Below are 9696 nucleotides of genomic sequence, written 5' to 3'. Positions count from 1 at the left end.
TATAGTTATGATTGCATAGTTCTGTAACATTTTACCTGCAGGATGGCAAGTCAACTGATGAACAACGTCATGCCTCCAACTGTAGTGGACAGCCTGTGACCTAAAATTCTGATTGCTGCTCTTCTTAGAGGGGGTAAAATAATTGGTGTGGTGGGAAAATGATAACTATCCGGTGTTTTTCGTGTAAAACTAGTTTTTTCATCATAACCATATATTCATGATTTTTGTAATTCCATAAAATTTAAAAATAACATAAATCACCCATAGTAAACTTGTGCTTCATCAGCTATAACAAATAAGTTATGGGAAATCAGGTATATACCAAGTACCAAAATAAGCTCTACTAAGCTTAGAATTCATGTTTAAATCAATGGATTATCAGCAAAAGTCTTCATATGCCTAAATTTAAGTCTCAAAACAAGTCTTCATAGTGCCTAACAAGTCTTCAACCCCCGTTCTGATTTCAACGTAGTCAGAGCATCTACAATTGGCAAAACAAGTCTTCATAATGCCAAAATTTAAGTCTCAAAACACAACTGCATCCCTATATGGACATGCTCATATTAAACGCCAAACCAATTACATCAAACACTTAAATCCTCTATGATTCCCAAACCTTTCTCTTCTTGGCAGGAGATCACTTGAGCCTATATTTCTTGGTTTTCTTGATTGTCATACAAGAAATGAGTTGTGATTCCATTGGCATGCTAGACCTTGGTTGACTTGCTTTATTTCCGAAGTTTGGTTAGCCTCTTGGTGCACTTGTAGAGCTTGGTTGGTCTCTTGGTTCCAACAAGTCAATACATATGTAAATAATGACAGATAAATATCTTAGTCCCAAATTTAACCAACCAGCTTACTTTCCAACCCATTTTCGCACTCTGTACCTGGCACTCTATTGTAATATTCAAGAGGTTCTCGGTATCCCAAAGCTTTGCAAAGTCTTCAAAATCAAATTTTGACATGTAGTCCCGATTTAAATTGTCTACCTAAACCACACTACCACCAGAATATCTTGTGGCCATAACCTAATTCTAGTAGTTCACCTCCATGATATATTTCAGTTGTCCATAAGGCTGGGTCTAAATTCTCTGTATATTTTCCAATCAAATGACACAAGTTATCACAATGAAATAGTCTAACTAAATAAATAAAATGATTAAAATGAAATTCAAGTTTTGATATTTGTCTATTGCAATTGGAGATTGCAACCTACGAAACTAGTATAGAAAGCAATAAGAGTTTGCAATCTATGAAACTAGTACATATTGCAATTACAGAGTGCAAGCTACGAAAAAGAACTAAAATAAATTGCAATTAGAGATTGCAATCCATGCCTTCATTTTAACCTCTAATAAATTGAATAGAAAAGGAACTCAAATCACAACAAATCGCAACGAAATTCATTCCTTCACTTTAACCTCGAAAGGAAAAAATCACAACAAACCCAGAAAATCTGTAAATTTGACAAACCAAGTTACAAAACTAAACCCGAATTACAGATCAAAGAAAGGTGTCATATTTACCAGAATTTGGGACTTCCCCAGCAGATCTGAACTGATTATCCTCCATCCCCTTTCACTTGACGCCAAAATCGATGCCAACAATCAATTTTTTCTTCAATTATTCAACAATCCTTGCCAAAATCAAACATGGTTGTTTTCCTTTCTTCCATATGCTGGTTTATCAGTTTTCTTCGTACAAAGTGATTTCAGGAAACCTAGAAATTTAAGGACAAAAATACCCCCACAAATGATATGTTTTAGCAGCATAATGGATAGAAAGTAAGAGCAGTTCCCCCGGCCAAAAAACAAGGCTGGCACTCAGCCAATCCAATCCAGCCCGTTCCATTGTCTGGTATCCAGCCCAAGCTGATCTCCAGGCCAGCTCAAAATTGACAGACCTTGGGACCGGTCCATCTGACGTCAGCGTGGCGTCGAAGGGCATATGATGTCAGCCTTTTTTCTTTTTTTTTTTTTGCTCCAGAGAGGGAGTTGTTGTGGAGGCTGAGGAGCAGAGCTGGTTGAGGTAGGAAAGGGTGTCGGGAGGGAAGGAGCCACAGAGGGAGAAGGATGGGAGGACGAAGCAACAGTGTTGAAGGACAAGAGGTGTGGAGATGCAGAAGGTGTAGAGGAGCTTGTTGTTGAGGTCGGCTTGGGATTTGAAGGACAGGAGGGCAACGGCGTCGGAGGATGGGAGGAGGAGTTTGGAGGCGGCGGTGGGAATGGATTATATGTGCTGGGGTGGATGGCGTGTAGGAATGGAAGGGAAGGGAAGTGTGGAAGATGAGAAAATAAAAATATTTTAATAATTTTTTTATTTTTTTATTTTTTTATAAAGTCAGAAATTCAAAATAAAATTATTATTTTTTATTATTTTATAATAAAAAAAATATTTTAATAAACTGACTTTAGGGGTAGAGATGCTTTGGCCTATTACTGTTCACTAGAGTCTATTATTGTTCACTTGAGTGGATAAATGCGCTGGGTGCTGGTGCTAAGTCTTTAGGGGTGGAATTGCTCTAATGGTAGGTGGTAGATTACAATTAAGAAAGTTCAGGTGGTAAAAATAAAAAATTGAAAGTTTAGGTGGTATTGGCGCACATGCTTTCAAGTTCAGGTGGTACTTGTGCAAAATTCCCTAAATAATAGGTTTTTATCACAAATGGTTCCTGAAATTAATTCACTCCATGAAAATGGTCATTGAAATCGAAAATCGATATAATCCTTAAAAATGGGTGTCATAATTTAATGTGTTCCTTCCGTTATAATTTTGTTAAAAATTATGTTATGTGCTGATGTGAAATATAACTAGGGGCTGGTTTGGTATTGTTGTGCTTTGAAAAAAAACTGTTTCTGCTGTGTTGTGAGAATAAGCAGCATGGTGTTTGGTAAACTTTTTTGTAAAAGTGCTTTTGGAAAAAAAATAAAATAAAAATATGATAGTGTTTGGTAAACTTTTATGTAAAGCAACTATAACTGTGTGAAATTACCAAAAAAGGTATAACACTAGATATGCTATTAATTTAATTTTCTTAACAAACAAAGGTGAATTACTAAATATACTTTATTTTTAAAAGAAAAATATTTATAAACTTTATGACAAACTACTTCAATTGAAATATTTTAGACTGAATAGATAGGATTCATTAGTACAATATTCTTAACATTTGGTTATTAATCTTCTTCAATTCATTCGATCCGATGGCTGAAATTTGAAAAAGACGTGTGAAAAGTAAAAATGAATGTGTGAATAACAATATTCTAAATAACTTTGGCCTTTACTTTTCCCTTCATTTTATTATTTTTATTCTATCATGCTATTGATTAACAGTTCTAGTCTTCCAGACAAAACCATGAACAAAGCCCATGGAAATATGGAGGAAGACGGAGGAGAACCACCATGACCGCTCCATCAGACGAGCTCCGAAGCCCAAACCTCAGACCCACGCCTCGATCCACGATCCACGTGTCCTAATTCCACACTTGATCCCAGTGAAGACAACCGCACCGATTTAAAACCTCCTCCAATGAACCAGATCGAGATTTTTCGAGCTCTCGAAGTGGTTAAATTTAACGCAAAGAGCAAGAAATATACTCACAGTTTAGCGAACGAAGCTCGCGATGCCGTGAGATTGCTACGATTATGGCTTAACAGATCTTGATTTCAATTTGGGTTCGTCGAAAAGGAACTAGAATCGCTAGGGTTTTTGGTGGAAGCTTGAAGACGGCATGCGAGAGAGTCTGAAAGTGTGAGGAAGGCAGGAGAAAGAAGGGCAACGTTGGCAAATTGAAAAATTCATTAGCAAATTACAGTTCACCCGTGTTTTTTCACAATAAGCTGTTTTTCTGAAGCTGCTTTTTGCAGCTTCAGGTTTCTGTCTTTTTTTCATCTAAACCCTTGAAATAAAGCTGGTTTAAAGTGTTTACCGAACACCAAAAACTCTCCCAACTTTTTTAGATACCCATTTTTTTAAAAATCACCTCAGTACCAAACCTTACCTAGGTCTCACAAAATTAATTAAATATTACATGCAAATTAAAATTATTTAAATAGAAAATAATAGAAAGAACAGAAGAGAAAAAAGCAAGGCCTCATGAGTGAAATACTTTGCAACGATTCACAGTTCACCCTATCTGTAACGTAGAAAGACTCTTAAACCCAGAAATTATGCTCATCCTAAAACCCAAAAATGGCATAAATGATAAGAAGAACCGCTATTGGAATAGGCAAGAAGCTCGCCAAACCATCCACCCTCTCCATCTCCAAAGTAACCTTAATCCCCTTCTCTATTAACACAAATGAAATATAGGTTTTTCAGTAGAAAAGATTTGAAGAAGAAGAGAGAAATGTAGAGAGATAAGATGAAAGGATATTTCTTATTTCTGTAAATGTTTCTTACCAGAAAAGATGCTACATTCTACTATTTATAGCCTACTACATTTAGTAATTGCCTTCTTAACTATTAAGCAACTATACAATCATCTTAGCCATTGTATAACTAACACATGGCACCTTAACTACCCTTTGATATTTACTGTCATTAGCCTCTATTTGATCTTTGCAATCATCTTAGCCATTGTATAACTGACACAAGGTTAGGATTGTAACAATGATGAACAAATGAAGGACTGAAAACTCTTAGTCAGTATGTCTGCAACCTGCTTCTTAGTGGGAATGTACTGAATAATCAAGTCACCTTTTTGAACTTTTTGCATCACAAATGATAGTCTATCAACATGTTTGATACAAGAATGATAGGATTGGAAGTTAATGCCAAAGCAGAAAAATTATCACAATGTGGAATGGGAGGAGAAGGCAGAAACACATGTAAGCCATTCAGTAATGATCTAAGCCACCAAACATTGGCTGCACAGTAGGCTAATGCTTTGTACTCGGCCTCAATGGAACTTCTGGAAACAGAAGCCTGCTTTTTAGATTGCCATGACACATGATTTAAACCTAAATAGACCACATATCCAGTAATGAACCTGTGAGTTGATATCAGTTGCCCAGTCCAAATCAGAGAAGGCTGAAATGGTGTGATCAGTGAAGCTCTTGTATGTTAAACCACATTGTAATGTACCCTGTATATATCACAGTATTCGTTTGACCAAAAAATAATGAGAATCAGTGGGTTGATGTATAAATTAGCAAATCACACTGACAGCATAAGCTATACGGGTCTGGTAAAGGTAAGATACTACAAAGCTCCCACATGACTTCTATAAAGAGTACGATCTGAAAGAGGTGTGCTTCTGAAATAAGTAGTTGTGTGTGAGGTTTTGAGCATATAAGAGAGGGCTTACAATGCTTCATTCCAGCCTTAATCAGTAACGCCTTCGCATATTTACTTTGACAAACAAATCAACATTATCCTTATACTAGATTTGAAGACCAAGAAAATAAGTGAGTTGTCCCATGTCTTTAAGTTCAAATAATTCCCCAAGTTTTAGTTACCACATCTTGAACTTGAGAAGAACTAGAGCCTGTAAGAATAATGCCATCTATATATAAAGGTAGAATGACCACATGTATACCATCATGCTTCACAAAGAGGCTAGTATCAAATTGTGAGGCTATAAAACCCAAGATAGGAAGAACTTCTGTAAATTTAGAATGCCATGCTCTTGGAGCTTGTTTAAGCCCATATAGAGATTTGACAAGTCTGGAAACATGAGAGGGATATTTAGAATTCATAAACCCCTGCAGTTGATGCATATAAACCTCCTTATGTAAATCTCCATGACAAAATGCATTTTTAATGTTTAATGCCTTAGCTTCCAATTGCAGTTTGTAGTTAGAGCTAGGATAAGCCTGACTGTAGAATGCCTAACTACTAGGCTGAATGTTTCAGAATAATCAACACCATGCTCTTGAGTAAAGCCTTGAGCCACTAAGTGAGCTTTATATCTGGCAACAGTACCATCTCTATTCCTTTTGATTTTGTAAATCCATTTACAAACAACAATGGACCTGTTTTCAAGTGGATGAACTAAAACCAAGTTCCTTGTGTCTATAATGCATCATACTCCTTTTGCATGGCTTTTTACTATTGAGAATGAGAGCTAACACTTCTAAAAGTTTTAGGCTCATCCACATCAACAATATCATCCATAAAAGTATAACCAGAAAAAGTTGTAAAATCTTCATCGATATGCAAAGATTGAAGTTTTGGGATAGCAACAAGAAATGCAGATTAATCCTTCATAGTAATAGTACCAGTTTTAAGCCTAGTTTTAATGGATGAACTTGAAGGAGGAAGAATTACTTGAAGTTAGGATGGATGGAGGACATGTAACAAAGGAAGATGATCTTGAGGAGTAGCAGTGGAATGAGTAGTTGAAGTAGATGTTTCAGATTCCTGTGAATGTTCAAAACCAAAGGATAAGCCAGCATTTGTTGATACCTCTGATAAAGAATACTCTGGTAAATCAATATTGGAAGATGAAGTAGGCACTGAATTTATGGGGACTGCAGTTGTACCAAATATGGGAATTGGGACAATAACTGGTGGTGACCTTTGAGATATGAACTGTATAGATGTCTGAGATGAGGATGATGTAGGTAATTAAGCAGGAAACAAAGTTTTATCATAAACCACATGTCTAGAGAGTATCAACTTCTTTGACCACAAATGATAGCAAATAATTCCTTTATAATCAATAGCATATCCCAGAAAAACACATAATGCAGATCTTGGTTGTAACTTGTTCTGATTATATGGTCTGAGATATGGATAAACAGCTAACCCAAATATTCTCAAATGATCCAATTATGGATGTTTGTGATGCAGCATAAAGTAAGGAGAATTCATATGAAGTGAAGGACAAGATATTCAATTAATTAAGTAGACAACATGAGCACAAGCACATAACCAAACACCTGAGACAATCTTGCTGCATTTATCAAAGTGATAGTTGTCTCCACTATGTGTTTGTGCCTTCTCTCAACAAATCCATTTTGTTGAGATGTATAAGGACAAGATATCCTATGTACCATACCCTTAAGTGTAATAAGGTTATAAAATTGCTTGGGTCATAAACTCACCACCCCCATCAGATAGAATGATTTTAATGCTAGAACCAAGCATGAAACTTCACAAAAATACTGAACACATCTGATTTATTGAAGAGTAGTAAAATCCACACAAATTTAGTACAATCATCTACAAATGTTACATAATATCTATGGCCTTCACTAATTTTGACAGGAGAACAACCCTAAGCATATGAGTGGATCTTTTCAAAAGGAAACAGACGCCTATTTGAATTATAAGAAAAAGGTAATCTTGCCATTTTGCCATGAATACAATCTGTACACATTGTATATGTATCATTTAACACTTGAGAAATCTTAGACTCATGTAACATAGATAACATTACTTCATTTGTAGGATGTCCCAACCGCTGATGCCAAATAGATGACTTTATTAGCTATCCAAGATGTGCTGAAGTTGAAAACTGACTTGAAGAAGACATTGGTTTGAACATAGGAATCTGAAACAACTCATTAGGCCTACTCTTTCCTCTGTAAATGATCTCCTTTGTTACCTTGGCCTGCACAAAAAACCAAATATCATTACAGATAAACCAACATCTGTTATCTTTGCATAATTGTTTTACAGATAAAAGACCTTCAGCAATATGAGGAACATGAAGAAATTTATGTAATTTCAGAGATTGTGTAGGAGTGGTAAGAGTGGTAGATCCAATATGCTCAATATTTTAACCTTGACCATTTCCAATTTTGATCATGTTAGACCCTTCAAATGTTGTAGCATGATTGAGAGTGGTGATGTCGGTATCAACTATCCAAGCATCTCCAGTTGGGTAAGAACCAATAGATGTGCTGCCATAGCATTTATGTTCTAACCAGAAGAATTTGGAACTGGAAATGATGAAGAAGATAACTAATACTCAAAGTCCCGTGTTGTTTGGAAAGATTATGGTGGAGGAGCTCATTACAACAACAACAACAACAACAAAGCCTTTTCCCACTAAGTGGGGTCGGCTATGTGAATCCTAGAACGCCATTGCGCTCGGTTTTGTGTCATGTTCTCCGTTAGATCCAAGTACTCTAAGTCTTTTCTTAGGGTCTCTTCCAAAGTTTTCCTAGGTCTTCCTCTACCCCTTCGGCCCTGAACCTCTGTCCCGTAGTCACATCTTCAAACTGGAGCGTCAGTAGGCCTTCTTTGCACATGTCCAACCCACTCATTCCTAATCTTATCCTTTCTCGTGAGCCCACACCTCCAACGAAGCATCCTCATCTCCGCTACACCCATTTTATGTACGTGTTGATGCTTCACCGCCTAACATTCTATGCCATACAGCATCGCCGACCTTATTACCATCCTATAAAATTTTCCCTTGAGCTTCAATGGCATACGACAGTCATATAACACGCCGGATACACTCTTCCACTTCATCCATCCCGCTTGTATTCCATATATTCTGTCTTTGATCGACTTAGGCGAAGACCTATAGATTCCAACACTTCTCTCCAAAGGTTAAGCTTCGCATTTACCCCTTCCTGAGTTTCATCTATCAACCCTATATCGTCTGCGTAAAGCATACACCAAGGAATAACATCTTGAATATGTCCTGTTAACTCATCCATTACCAATGCAAAAAGGTAACAACTTAAGGATTGTTGATGCACAAAATCAGTGAGGACTTTGGTACAACAAAAAGTATTAAGTTTGTGACCTTCGCTAGATTGCTCCGGTCATTAGTGTGGATAAGTATGTAAAAGGATAGAGACAAGAGAGCAAACACAAGATGTACGTGGTTCACCCAGATTGGCTACGTCCACGGAGTAGAGGAGTTCTCATTAATTATGAAGGGTTTACACAAGTACATAGGTTCAAGCTCTCCTTTAGTGGGTACAAGTGAATGATTTAGTACAAATGGCATTAGGAAATATTTTGGGAAAATGATCTCCTTTTATACAAGAGAGTTTCTAGCCTTGTTCTGACATGGACACGTGTCATGTTATGCTTGGCTTCCGATGTTGACACGTGTCGCGCTATGATTGGCTTCTGATGTCGACACGTGTCGCTCTGTGATTGGCCTCCTGGTTAGAAGGGAAGCTCCTCGGTTGGGGACTTGCAAGATCCAAGCCGCTGAGTAATCACGAAACTTCTAAGTACCAAAGTGTGGTATCGTCTTCACTTGCCTTATCTGTCTCATAGGTAGATGTGGCATCTTCTCTGGAAGTACTCTTCCTCCGTCCAGGGGTGGTATCTTTAACTGGTAGAGATGCACAAGGTAATGTATCAATTTCACTTGAAGCTTACTTGTAGTTTCAGGCTTGGTCAAGCGCGATACAAACCATGTAGTAGGAGTCTCCCAAGTCGCCGAGCTAGGGGATCTGCTGAAAGAGGTGACAGACAAGGTAAGCAATCAGAGCTCCAAGCAATCAGTCCCAGATCAGAAGTTTGATTTTGAGTTCCGGCTGGTTGTTCTCATTCTCTTTATCTTGTAGGCAGCATGAAGGATAAAGAGAAGAAAAGGAGATGAGATGATATGAGATACTTTTGCTTTTGAATAAGTAACTTTCCACAGGCTTATTTTTGAACTGGGCTGGAGGGTTTTCTGGTTACCTCCAGAGTATAAGGCCGACTGAAGAATTTTAGGGTCAAAACAAGTCCATCAAATCTAGAGTACGTTCGACCCTGCTGATATGGGATACTTT

The 9696-nt window shown here is 37.3% G+C and overlaps 1 long non-coding RNA gene across 1 annotated transcript; it reads right to left on the bottom strand.

Annotated features, from left to right (window-relative positions):
* Positions 1–257: 257 nt before the first annotated feature.
* On the bottom strand, positions 258–2251 carry LOC126597524 (uncharacterized). The gene is made up of 2 exons (XR_007614278.1): positions 1527–2251; positions 258–1091 (listed from the first exon to the last, which is right to left on the bottom strand). It is a non-coding gene; the product is annotated as an uncharacterized LOC126597524 (long non-coding RNA).
* Positions 2252–9696: the final 7445 nt, after the last annotated feature.

This window comes from Malus sylvestris, chromosome 13 (assembly GCF_916048215.2).
Source record: "Malus sylvestris chromosome 13, drMalSylv7.2, whole genome shotgun sequence".
Classification (NCBI taxonomy): Eukaryota; Viridiplantae; Streptophyta; class Magnoliopsida; order Rosales; family Rosaceae; genus Malus; species Malus sylvestris.
The sequence above is the reverse complement of the archived record's forward strand: the minus strand, read 5'-3'. Positions and strand labels throughout refer to the sequence as shown.